Here is a 16,201-nt window from a genome sequence, read left to right as displayed (position 1 = left end):
TTCCTTCTCAGTTTGTGTCTTGTCTTTCTATTTACTGAACAACATTTTCACAGAGTGTAAATTTTTAGTATGAGAATGTCTACATTTTTAGTATGGGAATGTCTACATTGTTAATTATTTTTTTCTGTTACAAATTGGCTTTGATGCCATATGTTAAAACTCGGTGCCAAACCCAGGTCACACTTCACATAGCTTTCTTTCTGGCCTTTCTTGTAGAATTTCTAGAATTCTACATTTTAAGCTTCAGGATACATTGAGGACGCGTTTTTTATAAGTTGTAAAGTTTTACTCTGTGTTCATTTCCCATGCTTCCCTGTTAATGGTTTCATAATTAAAAACAAACAAAGAGACAACAGAATAGGCTCCAATTCAGTTTGAATTTTCAAAATAACAGTGTTGAGCCATCTGAACTCTGGATCCTTTGGTGCTGCAGGCAAGCCAAGAAAGGGTGTATGGCTGCAACACTGTAACTACGTGAGTCCTGCAGCTATGCCAGCCGTGAGCAGAAAGATGCCAGAGCCTGCCATTTCAGACCCAAGGAGTGCTTCAGTGTTCAGAGGCTGTCACTTGAGAGGATCAGAGCTGTGTTCTCCTCAGCTCAGTCAGGAGAAACACCACCTCACTCTGGGATAGCTGGAGGTAGAGGTAAGCAAAAACCTTCCTCTGACCTTTGATGATCGAAGGCCCAATAGAAGAGCTTGGTGTACAAAATTAGAGGTATAAAATGCTATGGTTACCAGTGCTCCATAAGACCTTTCTTTACACCCAAGGCATGGTGGCCACAATTTAAGGTCAACACCAGGCACTCCTAACACAAATATAACATTCTTCCAAAAATTATGACATCTATAATACAAACATAACATTGATAAACTAATGTAACACTGTAATACAGTTTTAACATCAGTAATGTAAAATGTAACACTTATAATACTGATCTAACATCCCTAATACAACTGTAATACTCATAATAGCAATAAAACACTCATAATACTAACGTATAATTTGCAACACAAATACAACAATTACACTACTTATCTAACACCGATAATACAACTGCAATACTCACAATACCAATATAGAATCTGCAATACTAATAAAATATCTGTAAACTGATGTAGCATCTGTAATGCTGTCCTCATACTTGTAATTCAACTGTAAGACTCATACTATCAATATACCACTCATAACGCCTACATACCATCCACAATACAAACGTAACATAACACCATAATACCAATATACCATCCACAATACCAATGCAACAACTATAATACTGATGGAAAAACAGTAATACTGAAGTAGCATCTGAAATACTAATATAACACTCATAATACTAACACAATATTTATAATACGAATAGATCATAACACTGATATAACACCCATAATTACTAATGTAACACCTGTGATACATAACATTTCTACTCTTACCAAAGCTCTTGGTTTCATAGCTTCCACTGAGTTAGATTTGAGTTGGATTTGCTGTTATAATGAACATTTTTGCTGTTGTCTCTGCATTAGTGACATGATATAAACCTTATTGTTTTCATTCAAAAGTACTTTACTTCTCAGTAATGTCATACTTCCAGGAAACTTGCAATAGCATTTAGTATGCTTTTTCCTTTTTTCCAAATTTCCCAGTAATTATTGCTGTGCCAGATTTTCAGCTTCATGCAAAATCACCTAGTGTGTTTTACCAAAATGGAAACAATGTCTCAGGTTATCACCACATAACTACCAGGGCAGGAAAATACACGGTTTCTACATGAAAGTCCAATCCACATACCCATTTTACTTCAACACCTGCCTCAACTGGGAGAAAAAATCTCCTTTCATGTGAGTGCAAGTTTCTTTTACTGGAACTGTTGCTGAGACACCCTCAGTTTTCACAACGCTGATGTATGTACAGAGCAATGGTAACTCCAATCTGTGTCTACCCAGAATTTTTTCCTAAACAGATGGAGACTTTAGATTCCTGGATGGAACACCCTGGTGTGCTACTGTACTCTCCTTAGTGCAGCCCACCTGGAAGATTGCAATCCCTCCTGCCACCACTAGCAAACTCACTTAGTAATAGCAAAATATTCATTTACAAACACAAATTTTATTCTGTCACTCTCCTGATTTTATTTTTAAACTTACAATGGCTGCAGACCCCAAGTACTCCTGCCTGTTTTCCTTTCCATTTAGTTAACTCAACTGCCTGCAGTCTCCTCAGCTCTCACTTGTGGGGACACAGGCCCTTGCACGTCTCAGGGATTTTAATGTGCCTTTTCTCAACTCATTCACCCAGTGCCCACTGTTAGCTGATTTTCTAAGGCCTAAAAGGCACAGCAGTTGTCATACCTAACTGTAGAAAAGTTAATGTGTTGCATCTAAATATAAAAAGTGATTGATCATTTGTTAGAACATTGAAGAGATTATAAAAATTATGAAACAATTTCTAAATCAGAAAAATAATAGTTAATAAAATAAAAATTGATGTTTGGGATAATTATTAAAGAAAAAAATCTTGCTTCCAAAGACAAATGACACAGTTAATTATAGAAATTATATATGAATATATTGGACACAATATTGCCTTGCTATATTCTTCGTGTGTAATTATTTACAAGGTATTCTAGGTTTAAAATTTTTGTTTTAAATAGTCTACCAGTACAGTTAACTGACAAAATGTTCTAGTCCACATCATGACTACATATGTATGTATAGATACATATATATACATAAATGTATATGTGTATAGATACATATATATACATATATATGTATATGTGTATATATAGTGTATACATATGTGTATACATTTATAATATATATGTGTATATATAGTATATACACATATATACATATGTGTATACATATATAGTATATATGTGTATATATAGTACATACATATATGTATACAAAAATTACATATGTATATATGTACATATATACATATATGTATATATAGTATATACATACATGTATACATATATAATTTGTATATATGTATACATGTATGTATATACTATATATACATATGTATATATACATATATTATTTGTATATATATATGTATACATGTATGTATATACTATATATACATATATATGTATATGTATATACTATATATACATATATATGTATATGTGTATATATATTCACAAAAATTATAAATTATATACGTATATAATTTTTGTAAATATATATTCATAATTTTTTATAAATTTATAATTTATAAAAAATTATAATATATACATATATAATTTTGTTACAAAATTATATATGTATATATTATATATGTATATATATACAGATATAATTTTTGTCACAAAACTATATATATGTATATATGTATATATACATATATATAATTTTTGTAAAATTAAAAAATATATATATGTATTATAGATATATTTGTAAAATTCCCTATCTGTACAATGAATCAATATTATATTATATTTATAAAACTCCCTATCTGTACAATGAATCAATTAAAGTAAGCTTAGATATTTAAACATTTGAATTATTAGTATTTAAATGTAATGAGAAAATGTAATTATGTCAAAGCTCTTGTATGGCACTTGGGGCAGGTGTATATCCATATACCTCGTAAACCCAATGGCTCCCTGTGTTACTTCCTGCTGGATGGAAATTTTGTGACCCAAGAAGACCGAGGAACAGTTTATTACTTTTATTGGAAACTCTAATCCGGCAGGAAAGTCTTCATTTCAGAACTCTTTTTTTGTCAGTTATTTTCTTTTTCATCCAAGGAAACTTACTTCCCAGAAGTGCTGTTTTCTTTGTTGTCCCTCAGGTGGAGCTCAACAAGACAAATTTGACCACACAGAATCATATGACTATGGGGAAAAGTAATATATAAAACACTTAGTGTAGTAAAACTTACATGTTTGTACATATTTTTAGTTGCTTGTTTTCCATATGCATGTCTTTTTGGTGAAGTGTGTGTTCAACTATTTCTCCATTTTGTAATTAGATTTTTTTTTTTTTTTTGCATGTGGTTGAGTAATACAAGTTCTTTATATATTGTGAATAACAGACAGTTGTCACACATATAACATGCAAATCTTCCTTTCTCTGGCATTTCTTTTCACTTGCTTGGTAGTGTCTTTTGAGGCAGAAACATTTTTAATTTTGCAGAAGGTATTTCTTTATTTGCCTGTGATTTTGGTATCAGATCTCAGAAACTACTGCTGAATCCAGGCCATGAAATTTTATTCCTAAAATTTATATTGTCTTCTAGAGTTTATTATTTCCAATATGTAGGTTTTTGAAGTATTTTAGTTAATTTTTTTACATGCTGTGAGGAAAGAGTACAATTTATTTGTCTGAATGTGGATAATAAGATATCTAACAGCATTTGTTGAATCTAATGGTCTTGGCTATATGTCAAAAGTCAATAAACCAAAGAGGTATAAATGAATCCAACATTCGGTTCCGTTTATCTATCTATATGTTTGTCCTTATGCTGGTATTATACTGTTTTGGTTACTGCTGCTTTTTGGTAATATTTGAAATTGAGAAATGTAGGTCTCCAAGTTGGTTTTATTTGCAAGAATATTTTGGCTATTCAGCATCTCTTGAAATTTATATGAATGTTATGGCTGTCTTGCCTATTTCTGCCAAAAGAGTTTGGTATTTTATAAGAATCACAATGAATTTACAGATTGCATTGTGTATTATTGCCACCTTACAAAATATAATCTTATAATCTAGAAACATGTATTTAGAGTTTATTGAATTTATTTAAGTAGTATTTTGTAATTTTCCATATCTAAGTCTTGCACCTTGGATCTATTTTTGAAAACTTTATTATTATAATTACTACTACTACTACTACTACTACTACTACTACTACTACTACTACTGCTACTACTACTGAGGTAGAGTCTTATTTTCTTACCCAGGTGGGAGTTTGGGGGTGTACTTATAGTTCACTGTAGCTTCAAAGTCTTTGGCTCAAGCAATCCTCTCACCTGGCCTCCCAAAATACTAAAAATTATAGCCCTAAGCCACCACCTCTACTCACTTTTTTTTCTTACTCTTTTGAAAGTTTCCACAAATTATTTGCTTGACAGTCAATAAAATTATATTACTTTAAATTGCCTGAAAGGTATGATGCACAAGACCTCTATGTAATATAGTTGAGTCATTGACCTCCTGGGTACAGTTTTAAAATCACCTATACATTAGCATACTTGTTTAGTTCCCAGTCTGACAAAATGTCCTTTGTTATATTGTGAGCAAATTATATCTCTGCAATACAAAAAACAAAAGACAAACTTTTTCACTGTTAATTTTATAGTTACATTGCAGATGAGAAATGCACTATCTATGAAGGAAAAAACCCAACTCAGCGGCTGGTCTTAAACACTGAAAAGAGTTAACAGTTTATTGTAATTTATTTTTATATCAATTTATTATTTTTCCATACAATCAGTTATATTTTTAAACATGGGATTACAAGCATGAACCTCCAGGCTTGGCTAATTTTTTTTTTTTTTTTTTTTTTTTTTTTTTTTTTTTTTTTTTTTTGTATTTTTAGTAGAGATGAGGTTTCTCCATGTAGATCTGACTGGTCTGAAATTCCTGACCTCAGGTGATTCGGGTGCCTCAACTTCCCAAATTGCTGGGATTACAGGCATGAGCAACCTCACCCAGGCACATTATGTTTTCAAATAATTCTACTTTAATTCCCCAGAAACATGGCTAGTTTCTCATTAGTCCCATTGCCACTGCAGCCCAGATCCCAGTGTAGCAGCACAGTCTCCACATCAGCAGTACCCCCCACTGCCAGCTGCCTGCGCCTATGGATTTCAGAGCAGTTGGAGATTAACAGTCTGTTTTTTTTTTTTATTTTTATAAACAAAATTGCCTTAATTTTGTTTTTATTTAGTTTATTGCTAGTGTATAAAAATTAATTCTTCTATATTGATATTTTATCCTATAGGTTTGTTTAATTTGTTTACTAGATTTTATAATTTCTTGTTTTTTTCATATGATTTTCTATATATGAGATTATGAGATCTGTGAGTATATAGTTTTACTTTTTCCTTTTACATGTGAATGGCTTTGTGTATGTTTTTCTCTAATTGTTCTGGATGGAACTTCTAGTGCAGTGTGAGATACAGTTGTGAAAGTGTATATCATTGCTGTGTTCCTCAATTTAAAGCTTTATTTCCCAAGAGTTCAGATTATTATTGTTATGGGTTTTATAAAAAGATGTTTTATCATGTGAAAGATATTCAAATTCCAGTTTGTTGAATGTTTTATTATTAAATATGTTGACTATCTTTAAGTACTTTTTGTGAAAGTGAAGATAAAGTTACATAATCTCTTTCATAATTTAATTTACCTGTGTATTTTGAAAGAGATAACGTTAAAAAATTCATTGATTTCCTGAAAAAGTAATGTAAACATTGTGTTGTATAAGGTCTTTACTGTGTATCAAATCCCATGTACTATTATTCGGTTAAACATTATGATGTCCATAATTATCGGATGTATTAACATTTGGTTTTTTGTCCCAGTGATTTCATATATTTAATTCAATACTCAATTGGGATTACACAGAGTTGTGGCTTGATGTACTATTATTACGGGCATTAGAGATGAGAAGTTAGAATCATAGAGAATATACTTTTTTTTTTAGTAGTGAGGGAGTAACATTAGGGATAGGATAGAAGGCAGGGGTTAGTAATAGGGGCTTACAATTGCAGAACTAAAATTAATGTGAGATTGATGGTTAGGGCTTGAGCTGTGTTAGGGTTTAGTGTGGTAGGATTATGGTTAAGGTTAAAATTAGGATTAGGGTTAGGGTGTAATGTTAGGATTAAGTTTAGGATCAAAATCAGGGTTAGAAGTTAGGTTTGGGGTTCGGTTATGCTCCGATTTGGGGTAAAATATAGGATTACAGTTAGAGGTTAGGGGTTAGGGTAAGATTAGGTTCTGGTTTAGGGACATTGTAAGGGTTGTGGTAAATGTTTATAGAGATAAGGCAAAGGTGAGGATTAGGGTAAGAAAGTTACTGTGTTACTATTAGGGTGGGCATTTAGAGTTAGGGTTAAAATAAGGATAAGGATTCAGTTTAGCGTTGAGTTTGGGTTCTGGTTAGAGTTTCCAGTTTGTGTTTTGGTTACTGTTTTGTATTTAGGCTTAGTTTTAAGCTTATTGTTTAGTGTTTAGAATTAGAGTTAGGGTGTGGGTCAGATTGGGATTGGAGAAGAGGTTAGGGGTAGGTTTAGTGTAAAGGTTGGGTTAGGTTTAGGCTTGGAGTTTAGGGTTAGTATTAGGGTTGGGTTTACTGCATAAGATTTATGGTTAGATATAAGATTAGGGTTTGATTACTGTTATGGTTTACAGTTAGGCTTAGGGTCAGGGTTTCCTGTTAGGTTTATTGTTAGGTTTTAGGCTTTGAGTTAGGTTTCTTGTTAGGGGTTCTATGGGTTATTGTTAATCTGAAGGGTTGCATTTAGTTTTAGCCTTAGGCTTTTGGTTAATATTATGATTAGGATAAATGTTTATGTTTATGGCAGGGAATAGCATTTATGGTTAAGTTTAGGCTTAGTTTTAGACTGTTAGGAGGTACTTGTTATTAGCATTACCTTTAGTGTTTAGTGTGTATGATTATTGTTAATGTTAGGCTTTAGTGTTTTCTGTTAGTTTAGGGTTTACTTTTAGCTTTAGAGTTATGTGTATGATTACATCAAGATTATGATTACGTCTAAGGTTTTTTTGGTTGGGGTTATGGTTTTGATAAGAGAGTGCTAGGTTTAGGGTTGGAGTGGGGATAGGGTTGAAAATAGTGTTATGGTTATAATTAGCAGTTAGCATTAGAGTTAGTGTTAGGGTAATATGGTTAAGATTTAGAGTATAGAGTTAGTGGTTAGGGTTAGAGTTCAGGCTTATATTTTGTTGTAAGTATTAGGGTTAGGCTTTGGTTACTGTTTGGGTGCAGCTCTTGTTTTGGTATTAGTGGTTAGAATTTGGTATTAGAGTTCATTGCTCTGTGTTGTTCAGGTCTGTGTTAGGACTAGGGTTTCATGATTAGTTTTGATGGTGGGTCTGTGGTTTGTGTGTTGGGGTTACATTTAGGGTCAAGATTATGTTTAGAGCTTAGGATTCTGTTTAGTGTTATATTTGGGTTAAAAGTTAGGATTAGACTTAGGGTTAGAGATTCGTGATTATGATTTGTGCTTATTTGGTGTTAGGCTTTATTTTCAGCATGTAGTGTTATGATTGGTTTTTCTCTTGAGTTTTGCTTAGGGTTTTAGAGTTAGGGTTAAGATTACCATGTTATCATTAAAGTTATGGATAAGGGATAGGTTTGTTGTTGGGCTTGTGTTAGGGTTAGGGTAGGTTAGTGGTTAGGATTTTGTTTTATGGCTAGAGTTCATATTAGAGTTTATGGATTTGGGTTCAGTTTAGTTTTAGGGATAGTGTTATAGGAGTAGGGTTAGTGTTAGAATTAGTGTTTGTATTAGGGGTAGAGATAGTGGTAGAGTTTATTGTTAGTATTAATGTTTTAATATTAGTGTATAGGTTCATTTTTGGGTTTGGGTTAAGATTTGCTTAGCGTGATGTTCGGCATCAGTGTCAGCCTCAGTTCCACAGTCATGGGTTAGGATTAGGTTTAGGTTACAATTTATGGCCTGGGTTGGTTTAGGGTATGGGTCAGGGTTAGGGTGGCAAGTCAGGAATTTGGTTAGAGTTAGGACTAGTAGTTAGTGTCAGGGGTTTAATATTAGTGCAGGGTCCAGGTGTAGTTAAAATTAAGGTTCGAGGTAGAAGCTGAAGTTAATAGTACATGTTAATTTTACAGTATTAGGTTGATTATTTTAGTTTTAGTCTTAGGGTTAGTGTTAGATTTGTGTTTAGGGTCAGGTTTTAGAGTTAGAGCCAGGGCATAGGATGAATATTTAAGGTTAATATTAGGGTTAGGGCTATGTTTGGTATTAGTGTTAGTGTTTGGATTAAAATGATGGTTTGGGGTAGGTTTCAGATTAAGGTTAGGTAAGGGTAGGTTTAGCATTAGGTTTTGGGTTAAAGGTATGTTTGAGTTTAGGAATATCGTTCAGTTTTGTGTTTGTGTTTAAGATTAGGGATTTAGGGTAATTGTTAGGGTTTTGGTGGTAATTATAAAAGTTAGCGTTAGGGCTAGATGTCTTTTTCTGTACTACCTATATTTGCCAGTGGATCAGTCAGCATACTCTTTTTGCCCTTTGAAGCCCATTTGCACTCCAGACTTACTCAGATTTTGAAATAACCTGTATTCAAAGTGTAGCTACCAACTGTAGCCTTCTCTTCACTGATAGTTTGACATTCATTGGGATTGCATGCCTGCAGACAGATGGGTCTCCTCCCAACTAAGGAGGGCAGACATCTCAAAAACATCCCTGCAGATAGAAGCTACCTACTCTGAATCTCCTCTCCACTGAGTGAGTCAGAGATGTTTTCATAATCTGACTGCACATTGGAGCTGGTCACTCTGAGTTTTCTCTTCACTGAGTGTTTCACAGATGCAGGTGCATCCTGCTTGAGAAACTGAGTTACCCATTTTCTGTCCTCTGTGAGTTCTGTCAGCACTTGTTAAGGCACCTATTTACCTTGCTTATTCTCCAGTTGTCCAAATACCTCATTCTTTTTTGACATGAGACAAGAACTCCCTTAATGGTACAAATGAAACTGTAGTAACAGAAACAGAGCTGTAACATGGGAACCCCTACTTGCCACATTGTCTTTCACGATTAAGGGGGAAAACTACATAGAAAAGCTCGATTTCTTAAAGGAGTCCACACCTAAACCTTTTCCAAGCCACGACTGTGACGCTATCATTGGGGCTCTGCAGTTTCTGGAGTTGCTAAGCTTCTTTATGCCACTGCATTCCTGAATGCCTCTGTAGAAAACAGCCTGTGGCAAGCCTAATTCAAACAAAGACTTCAAGGGAGCTGCCACCTGTGCTGGCACCTGGACGAGTTCACCTTATCACAGCTCATGTTCCTGTGTGCAGTGACTAGACTCAACAGTTGCTCACTCAGTCACCTCTCTACACTTTGTGCCTGGCTCACTCATAGCAAAAATGGAATCTGAGCCTATAGTTTAAGCTGAGTGCAGCCTGCAAAGGTGCATGGCTAAAATTAGCCCAGCAGACACAGAGAAACTTGTGCAAAGATGCCACAATTCACAGACATTTTTTGCTAGTAAAGCGACAGCCTAGCAATCCTGTGACAAAGTCAGATTGATCACCAGTGGACAGCAGATTATTCAATCATGAAGCCTCCATAAAAACCCATAATGAGTGGCTTCAGAGAGCTTCTGGATAGCTGAACACATAATGGCTTCTAGAAAATTGTAAGCACATAAAAGCAGACACCAATAATGTTAAATATCAAAGATAATTTATGTGTTATTTTGTTGTGTTTTGAAACAATTTCTACATTGAATCTTTTGTCCAGAATTTCAACTTATTGTATGAAATATACTCTAAGCTAACCTAAAAACTACACACTGTGAAAATTAAAACTCAAATATTTCTAACTAAATGATTTATTGATTCATTCATACTACAAGTTTTACTTGGAGAGATAGTGGTGTCCATATGTCAACTGGGTTAGACTAAACACTTGTGAAAAAAGTCGAAATCAACTGATATTTCTGCATAAATTCTAACCACATGTTCAATATAGAATTTGATGTCCCTGAGGTATTTGCTCATTTGTAAAGTCAAAGGCACCATCTCAGTCGTTTCTGGGTCTCTATTTGAGAGAGGAGAGCAGAGACTACCTTATGCCCTATTAGACAGTGTTATTTGCACATACTTTAACATGGATTCTATCCCTTGTGCTGACTTCCAGATTATTTCCAGCACTTCACATTCTCTCACATTGGCTTGTTCCATCTCCATCTTAATATTACTGTTAACAAGGGCCTTGCTGACAGTGTGAAGTCTTTCAGCATTACAGGATTACATGAGGCAAGCCTCTTCAATTGATTGATAACCAACCTCTTGGGTGAAAGTTGCAGTACAAAACAGCTAAGTCACCAGACATTTGGCTCATGCCTCATCTGCTGTCAGCTTTCACCCGCCAGCCAACATTTTATTGGCAGATGTTTCACTCATGATCTTTGGAAACATACCAGTAGAACAGCCATCTGGACCCCGTCCAAATGTCATGTAAGGGGTTTGAAGCAAAGCCTCTTCATTACCCCAAACCAAGTCACAAAGAGGCAGTATAAATGCACCTAGTCCAATGGCTGGGCCATTGACTGATACAACAATAAGCTTTTTAAATTGAGTGAAGTTACTCAGAATTTTCTCAATAGTGTCTACACTTTCATTACTTGCATTGCTCCTCTCATGGTGTAAATGCTTTATGAAGTACCCAAAGTCAAGACCACAGCAAAAGACACTGTCAGTCATGCTGAACATCATGAGCTTGCTGCTGTCTGTAACAGCCATTTCCAGAGAATTCACTATTTTTTAAAATTTCTTCTGTATTTAGTGAATTCTTTTATGTTGATTCATTAGATAGCAAAATCTGGGTGAATCCATTGTCTTCCTTACTAGAATGTCTCTGTATCTGCTGGAACTTTCTGTTAGCCTTATGGTGAAATACATCCTTTTCTCTTTTCCCTCATCAATAACCTTTCTTTTCCCATCTCTCACTCTTGAAACAGATGTATACGTCTTTCTTGTTCCATTGTCCCTTAAAGGGTTCACTAATACCAATATGCCTACCTTGTTAGCCGAGTCTGTTGCCATGGAAACATTAACGGAGCGAGACATCTGAGATTAGTGAGTGAAACTGGGTCCTGTTTTCCATTTCAGCCAGTTCTGCCCCAGGTTCTGATGAAGCACTGACAGGCTTCTCTACTGCCACCTTCAACACCACTGTGACCTGCTGATCTGCCACAACAGGAACCAGTTACTCAGGTTTCTGAAAGCCACTGACAGCCTTCTGACTGTTAAATGGGCCCTGAGGGGCAAGGGTCTTGATAACTGGATTTACAATCTCCATATTCTTTGGGTCAGAGAGAGGAAAAGCTGTGTGTTTTCTAACATTGTGTCTGGCAGAAAACAATTGGCTGTTTTTCTATTTTTGGTGCTTGTCAGGCAAGTGACATTTTAGGAAAGTTATTAGAAAAGTTGCTGTTGGTAGTTCTGGAAGTTTGTTTGTTTGTTTGTTTGTTTGTTTGTTTATTTATTTATTTATTTATTTTGACATTGTTTGAAGAAGTTCTACTTGTTTTGGTACATGTCTTTTTTTTTTTTTTTTTTTTTTTTTCTGTTTTTCAGTCTGTCATCTGTTAAAGACACAAATATATTTTTCACTGTCTATGAGGTTCTGCTCTGGTTCTCAAGTGTCATCCTGTGTCTTATAATGTTTTACCGAACCAAATACTTTTTTGTCTTTTCTTTTGTCAATGGTAGTTTCAACCTCCAACTCCTGGGTAGCCATGAAGAAAGAGACAGAATTGGGGCAGTTGCTGTGCCAACTTTATTTCAGTTGGGTCTCCACATAGCCACTTCTTTTTTCCTCCAGTGCTTCACCATACACTGGGTATGGATGAGCCTCTTTGACATCATGGCCTCAGGTGTAGTCAAAGTTGTGTGAAGAAATAGCTATGCTGTGTATCTTAGGCTCTTCACACTTACGCCATGGTGGAACAGCTTGAGTTTGGTCTCATGGTGCCAAGATAGTTGTCTTAACAGCTTCAGGTAAGAGTAGATTAATCCTCTGCTCCTACTCTCTAGTATAGTGCAGAAAGCTTCCTACCTGCCTTTTACTCCCTTTTGTCATTGCTCTGATGATTACATTGAACATTCTAATGTGGTAACATTTTTAAAGTTACCGTAGCTTACCTTCAAAAACATACAAAACCCTTACTTCCATTAGCTTTGTCCTGTTATTTTCCTTATTCGGTTCTCAAAATTATACCTTTAAGTATTGTACGTGAAAAACGCATTAGTGAAAGTTACTGTATTAGTGGTTTATTGACTGTATTTGTGTTTCAAATTACCTGTAAAACAGATTGTGTCATTGTACATGTTTTTTTTTTTATCTTTTATATATGTTTATGTATTTCTCTTTATTATAACATTAATTTATTTATACTAATATTTAGTGTCCATTCATCTTACCCTAAAGTACCTTATAAAGAATTTCTTAAAGGGTTGTCTAGTGTTAAAAGGTCCCAGCTTTTAGGTGGGAATGTCATAACTTCTTCCTCAATTTTATGGACAAATTTTTTGATCATAGATTTCTGTTTGAATGTTTTCTCTTATATCATTTGAAGCACGTTAATGCACTACTTTCTGGCCTCTAAATTTTCAGATAAGAAATTGCTTATTATTTTTGAGGGATCTTTGTACATCAGTAGTCACTTCTCTTGCTGCTTTAAAGATTTTCTTTGTCTTTTTTTTTTTGTTTTAGAGGGCTTAATTATCATATACGTTTGCCTTTCTTTGAGTTTATCTTAGTGGAAGTCTTTTGAGCTTTTGGGTGTTTATTTCCTCAAATGTGTGATATTCTTGACCAATTTAAAAAACATTCTCCTGGATTCTTTGCCTCTTTCTTTGAACTTCCAAAATGAGTATGTATGGCTGCTTGGTGATTTCCCACAGGTGTCTAGGCTGTGTTCACATTTTTTAATTTTTTTTCTTCCTTTTCCTGACTCAACAATTTCAACTGCCCTTTTTATAGGTTTGCTGATATTTTTGTCTTTTCTTTAGTCAAGTGTGCTTTTAATTGTATGTGGTAAATTTCCATTTCAGTTGTTTTACTTTGTATCTATAGAAAATATTTTATTATTAAACTGTTATGTTTTATTAAGTATTTTGTTCATGTTTTTTTTGTGCTTCTTTTGTTTATCCTATTAGCGTGCTATGAACATTAATTTTAAAAATTATTTTTTACTAAGCCTGCCATTTGGGCTATTGCAGAAAACCCTCTGTGATTTTTTTTTTTTTTTTTTTTTTTTTTTTAGAATGAGCCATATTTTTTTTATTTCACTTTATGGTTTGTGACTTTGTTGGCGTAGAACAAGAGCATTTAAATCAAAAATCAGATTTCTTTTTCTATAGTTGGCTAGAATTTTGTTTATTCATCATGAAGCCTCTTTCTGTCCTGGCAATCAATTCTATTGAATTTCTTTTTGGGTCTTTCTTGAGCCTGCACTGTTTTGGGGTACATATTGTTAATATCCCAATTTATTCCAAAGTTTTATTTATATGTTCATTTTTGAATTTTCTGTCCACTAATGTCTGATCTGTTTAGATGAAGAAAAACAATATTAGGAAAAAAAAATCTAGCTTTTTAAATCACCTTGAGCAGAAGGAGAAAAAGTCTGCAACGTATTTGGGAATGAAACAATTACTATTCATCTTTATGGAGACCTCCATAATCAGAAGCAGCAATACAAAAAAAAAAAAAAAAAAAAAAAAAAAAAAAGAGCCAATACAAAAAAAAAAAAAAAAAAAAAAATTGTTAAGACAGAAAGGGATAAGCAACTTATTATATAAAAGCACTGTTGATTAAAATTAACAGATGACTTTTCATTAGAAACAATGGAAGTCAGAAGGTGGTAGAATATCAGAATAAATGTTGTTAAATATGAAATATTTAACAGGTAAAATGATACTCCAGCAAAAATATCTAGATAAAAAATGAAATCTAAAATAAATTGTGACTAACCCTTCACTAAAATAAAAATGCTACTGCTATTACAACCCTGGTGAAGTTACCTGTTAATGAATACTCAGTGTATACAGATATAATCTGAGACAATAATGTGAGTTAAGCAAAATGCTAATTCCAAGACCAGTTCTTGATTGGTTTGGTGTTTTTTTGAATGGCTTTAAGCTGCCTCCTCTGATATATTGCCTTAATTTTTATCTAAGAAGTATGATATTTTTTCTGATTTCAGAGTTTATCTTTTCATATGAAGTGTTTTTGTCTTTTTAAAATGTGGCTTAAAATACTTAAATATATTGTTACCTTTTTAATTTGGAATCTTAGATGTTAGATGTTGGTTTTACTGACTATGTTTTGAAGTTTTTGTTTGATTTTTATTAATTGAGGCAATTAATTTCATATAAAATGTATGAGGTACAATTATTATAAAGAACATTTTGATTTTATGTAAAACAAATATACAACAATTTGCTTACAATGTGACTTTCAAGTACATATCTAAAGAAAATAATAAGGGAATCATCATGAAAACATGCAGCAAGATTAACAAGTATGACAACCTGGTGGAAGCCTGCTTAACTTGTTTAAAATATAGCATGGACAAGTACTTCATGACTAAAACAGCAAAAGCCAAAACAGCCAAATGGGATCTAATTAATGTGAAGAGCTTCTGCTCAGCAAAAGAAATGATCCTTAGAGTGAACCAGCAACTAATAGAATGGACAAAAATATTTTGCAATCTATTCATCTGACAAATGGCCAATATCTAGAACCTACAAAAAATCAAGCAACCCCAGGGAAAAGTGGGTGAAGGGTATGAACAGACACTTATCAAAAAAGACATTTATGCAGCCAACAAACATGATAAAAGACTCATCCTCACTGGTCATTAAAGACATGAAAATTAAAACCACATTAACATACCATCTCATGCTATTTCGAATGGTGATCATTAAAGAATCAGGAGACAACAGATAATGGAGAGCAAGTGGAGAAATAGGAACACTTTTACACTGCTGGTAGGAGTATAAATTAGTTCAGCCATTGCGGAAGACAGTGTGACAATTTCTCAACGACCTAGAAGTAGGAATTCCATTTGTCCCACTAATCCAATTACTGAATATATACCCGAAATATTATAAATATTCCTATTATAAAGGCACATGTACACATGCGTTCATTGTGGCACTGTTTATTATAGCAAATACCTGGAACTAACCTCATTTATGATAGACTGGACAAGGAAATTCTGGCACATATACACTATGGAATACTATGAATTCATAAAAATTGATGAGTTTGTGTCCTTTGTAGGGACATGGATGAATCTGGAAACCATTATTCTCAACAAACTGGTACGACAACAGAAAATCAAACACCACATGTTCTCACTCGCAAGGAGGTGTTGCACAATGAGAACACATGGACATAGAGAGGGGAGCATCACACACAGGGGGTGGTTGGGGAGACTGGGGAGATGAGGGGATGGATAGTGAGGAT

Source organism: Saimiri boliviensis, chromosome Y (genome assembly GCF_048565385.1).
Source record: "Saimiri boliviensis isolate mSaiBol1 chromosome Y, mSaiBol1.pri, whole genome shotgun sequence".
Classification (NCBI taxonomy): Eukaryota; Metazoa; Chordata; class Mammalia; order Primates; family Cebidae; genus Saimiri; species Saimiri boliviensis.
Note: the sequence above shows the minus strand (reverse complement) of the source record.